Consider the following 5,000-nt stretch of genomic DNA (forward strand, 5'->3'; position numbering starts at 1 on the left):
CGTTCCGCAGAGCGTAAGCGGTGCGGTGCACAAACTGCGGCTACTGCAGTAAAAGACAACAACAACAAAAAAAACCCTTTTGACTGCTTCTCTCTTGTTCCCCCCTCCTCTTCAGGTAAGGAAATAGATCGCCGCTTCGTTTCCAAACGGACCCAAAGCACTTTCCCTCCTGCCCAATCCCGGAGTCGTGCGCCGCGCTGACTCCGCCTCCACGTCATGCTGAAATCAGCCGCGCCTTTCCAGACACGGAGCTCTGCCTGTCCGAGCAGCGTCCGAGCGGATTCCTTCACCGTCCCTGCTCGTTCTAATAACGCCTGACGCCCGAACTTTTATGGTTTGAACTCATCGAAAGCCTTCAGACGTCTCATTGCTCACAACCGGTTAAGATCAAATAAGTCTTAAGTGTTAAACATAAAACATTCAGTAGGTTGAAAGAGTTTGCAGTACAATCTCTTACAAGGCTCAACGCTTTAAGAAAACTTTTTAAAAAGTTAACAAATGTTGCTATATGTTATACATTCTACTAACTGCAAATCTTATATCGTTACATTTAGAGGGCAGTGTACATAAGCCAAGTCCAATGGCAGAGCTGAATTACACATTGTACTTATTTAGCACCCGTGGGAGGGATCCCTTCAGTCTGATCCAGGATCAGCGTTTGTAGCCCAAATCTCAATCTCTGCCTCAGAAGTTGATGTCACACCACACTTGTAAGCGTCCCTATTTTGGCTTGTCGCAATCGATAGCACCGGTGCCCCCTTGTGGTTCTTAACAGAGCTGCATGAGCAACTCTGGAGTCGACGGTGTTGAGTCACTGCTGAGTGAATTCTGAAGGACTGACTACGGTGTTTTCAGAAGGAAAATCAGAAGAATCAGCTGACACGAGATCAGATAATCAATTGAAAAGTCAATGCACAGAGCAAATAAGACAAACAGACCTTATGACAGAGTTTAGGTGTTCAAAGAGCCTTTGTTTCTCCTGCAGGAAAGAGACACCAAGCCATTCAGCTCATCATATAAAATTTATTTAATGACGATATCAATGCAAATATAGCACTACAGTGATTTCCAAGGTACATCATATCTTACCATATCAATATATTATGGCACTCATAATATGGCCACCGTTTAAGTAGACACACAAAGCCAACAGCTTTTGTAAACTAGTTTTCTCAATAATACTTAATTTACCCCTTCATTGTAATAAATTGCAACTAGATGATTACTTAGTATATCTGAATTACAAATTGGGCACCGTTTATTTAGACTGAGTCACAGCCTAAACTTTCTGTATGTTGGAGAGAATCTTCTAAGAACTCCCAGCATGCATTGCACCAGCCCTCTTCCTCTACTGTGATTCTACTTCCTGTTTGATAAAGACTATACTCATAGTGGCCATCTGAGTCCTGTGGCATTGCTTGGCTATGCCTGTGACACCACGGCAACACCATGGTGACACCATGGCAACACCTTAGTAACACCATTAATGACACTGCAACATCACCTTCACATGTTTCAGTAATGTTTACATGGTGAAAACTGTACAGGTTGGTGCTAACTATTCAGAAAATAACAACAACGATAAAACAACCACACCAAGAACTTAAAAACACTTGAGTGCCAAAGTACAGTTACGGAAAGATCCACTCGTCAATAGTTAGAACAAACTGCGTTCTATCTGACCTCCAAAAAGAAAGAAAGAAAAACTGAACAGGTAGAACAGAAGTGAAGAGAAATAACAGAAGAGTTACCAGCAGTGAGGAATTTTACATTTGATTTATAATAGCAGTAGTGATTCAATATAGCAGCAAACGTATTCCAAAATATCCAGAGTGACAAAACTGCGCTGGTGGTGCCTGTACATAAATCAACAAATATATAAAAAAAGAAAGAAAAACACAGTAAAAGTAGACCTGTTTAAAGGGACTTGCATAAATGTAGCAGGAAATACTGTGTTGGTGTGTCTGTAACTGTGTCTTCAGTTAGAGGGCTTGCGTTTCAGTGGGCCAAACCATTCGGTACAGCATAGACAGGTTGCCACAGATAGAACTACTAAATTCCTTTATAAAACAATTAAACACCTCGTACTTTTATACATCATATGCTACAATATATTTGTTGATTACAAGTATGAAAGTGGAAATAATTGCTACATAATCAGTACAGTTGTACATATCTATTTTACAATTTTTAACGCTTGTGTTTTTTTATAGCACATTTTGTGTGGGTTGTTTTCCTTTTTGTTGTTGTGCGGATAGTTCCGGCGTTCGTGTGAGGACTGCCGCTGCTGCAGCCCTGAATCAGGTGAGGGTCCCTGGATCAGGTGAGGGTCCCTGGATCAGGCGAGGGTCCCTGGATCAGGTGAGGGTCCCTGGATCGGGCGAGGGTCCCTGGATCAGGCGAGGGTCCCTGGATCGGGCGAGGGTCCCTGGATCAGGCGAAGGTCCCTGGCCGGGCACTAGATCCTGTGGGAGGTGGGATCTTCTCCATGGTGTAAGCAGGCAAACCTCTGCCCCAACACGCACACAAACTCCAGCTTTGCGCATCTGCTAGTGCTCCTTAGTGGAGGGCAGAGTATACGTGTGTGTGTGTGTGTGTGTGTGTGTGTGTGTGTGTGTGTGTGTGTGTGTGTGTGCACGAGTCCCCCCATCGATGTGAAAACCTCCACACCCTCAAACTAATCTCCATGGCAACCATGTATGATTGACACCCGCAACAACGACTACAATGACATGAATATGGGCAGTAAGACTTATGTACATGGACATGTGTGTATGATACAGAGTTACAGACCTGCATGTCCCTCCAGAACTGTGTGGAGGTCCAGCCTCATAAAACCATCCTGGAACACATGAGCGTTGGTTTGGAATCACTCTGTGGTGTGTCTCCTGTTTCCTGTCCCTCAGTGTGACCTCTGACAGCCTGAGGATGTATCCCAGAAGTACTAATGCTGAAGGCAGTGCAGGGCAAGGGGCCTACTTATAAGACTGTTACGAACCCTGCAAGTTCTAGACTGCCACTGAGCAAATCACCTTTCCTCTTTTACTCTAATTCTACTTCCTGTTTGATAAAGACTGCATGCACAGTAGCCATTTGGTTCCAATGGCATTGCTAGGATCTGCCGGTGACATGATGGTCACACCATGGAACGTCATGAAACGTCAGTATGAATTCAAGAGTTTCGGAGAGGATGTTGCAAGTCTGGATCTGCTCTGCCATTTGCACCCATACAATGATTGCTATGATGCGAGCCCTCTGACTTTAATTTCCCCTCATGCCATCAATGTCATCAGTACTCCAAGTGATGACGCTCTTATTTGGAATCTCATTGGTTGCCATCTCCATCACATGCCTCCAGATGGATGTTCCTGGTGGATCTGTCCCTGTGTGTGATGTGATGAAGCATGCAATGTCGGGATGCTTTTTTCAGTGTGTGTTTTTCAGTCTGCTCAGGGAAAATAGACAGACGTATTGCTACAAAAGTCATAGAAAGCATTATGGAATCATCTGCCTATTTCTCTACGTCCAAGATAGACGATCTTTTAGGAAGTATACTTTGACAAACTGAGACCAGAGACTGGCCAGGTTCACAGTTGATCAACAGTAAATATTGACATGATGAGGAGCCACGCAAATATTCTCCCCAATAAAACCTACATCAGCATTACACATCTACTGATAAAAATGTGTGAGTACGTGTTTGAATGTGTGTTTGAGTGTGTGAGAGTGCATTTGAGTGTGTGTTTGAATGTGTGTATTTGAGTATGTGAGTGTGCATATGAGTGTGTATTTGAGTATTTGAGTTTGTGAGCCGGCAGGCTGCTCCCCATTCTTTCCCTGAAGACTTGAGCACAGAGCCATAGCTGCCTCCGAGACCCCTGTCCATGGTGCTGAAACCCGTATCTCAGCACCTCTCTTCTCTGGAAAACCTTTGAGCCCCAGGTCGCCATCCTCTTCCTCATCATCTACTGATCTCTTTGAGTAACTATGCACTAACACTGCCAATTTGCATCTTTGTTTGCATTTTATTTTCAACCAGGTCTGCTCAGCATTCCAGGATCGAAGAGGGAGAACCCGTGGTCCTCAGATCTCAGAGTGCTTGGTGAACGTCTGGTGGTCTTCTCACCTGCCTGGCACCAAGCCAGGCTTGCCAACGTATGCTCAACTGTTCACCATTCACTACTGGAAAGTCCTCACTAAATTCACCGTCTCCAGGATTTCAAAATTGCATCGCTGGTGAATATGGTTTAAATTATGCTTTCTTACCTGTCTGTGTGTGTGTGTGTGTGTGTGTGTGTATGTGTGTGTGTATGTGTGTGTCTGTGTGTTTTTGATTTGGCAATGCAAGCTGTGTTTTGGCTGTGTGTGTATTTTTAATTCAAGTAATTTAAGTGTGTGCTTGTCTACAGGACTATTACATTCCATGTTTGTTCTTCTGATTTACATTCCAGTTACACACAGACAGACAGACAGACAGACACGCACGCACACATGCATGCACACACACACACACACACACACACACACACACACACACACACACACACACACACACACACACACACACACACACACACAGAGTTAATAGAACAATGGCATACAGACAGGGGTAAGCTGTAAACCCTGTAGAATCAGACTTCATCAAGGTAGGACAACACTCACACACACACACACACGCACACATACATACACACACAAACACACACACACACACACACCCACACCCACACCCACACACCCACACACACGCACACACATCCTCTGTGGTTGAGGAGCTCGGTTCCACCTCCAGGTGCTCCACCCAGACTTCCACTGGAATAAAGCCTCCATTCTGGGTGGGGCCGGAGTCCTGCAGTGCCTCTTCTCACCACCACCCCATCCATTTGTGATGTGGTGAACAGGGGCAGCACCCCTCCACTTGTTTTGGCGATATGCTCATGAAGGCGTGCAGAGCTGCAGACTCTTGGCACAACGTGTCCAGTGTGTTTCTGAAAGGTTGT

General features: G+C 44.9%; 1 protein-coding gene across 1 annotated transcript in view; it reads right to left on the reverse strand.

Annotated features, from left to right (window-relative positions):
* Window positions 1-4,542: 4,542 nt before the first annotated feature.
* LOC113590594 (neuronal tyrosine-phosphorylated phosphoinositide-3-kinase adapter 1) overlaps window positions 4,543-5,000 on the reverse strand; it is a 31,352-nt gene continuing 30,894 nt past the window's right edge. The window contains 1 exon segment of the mRNA XM_035527240.1: window positions 4,543-5,000. This exon segment is cut by the window's right edge and continues 818 nt beyond it. The gene's annotated coding sequence lies outside the window, so the exon portion shown is untranslated.

This window comes from Electrophorus electricus, chromosome 6, assembly GCF_013358815.1.
Source record: "Electrophorus electricus isolate fEleEle1 chromosome 6, fEleEle1.pri, whole genome shotgun sequence".
Lineage (NCBI taxonomy): Eukaryota > Metazoa > Chordata > Actinopteri > Gymnotiformes > Gymnotidae > Electrophorus > Electrophorus electricus.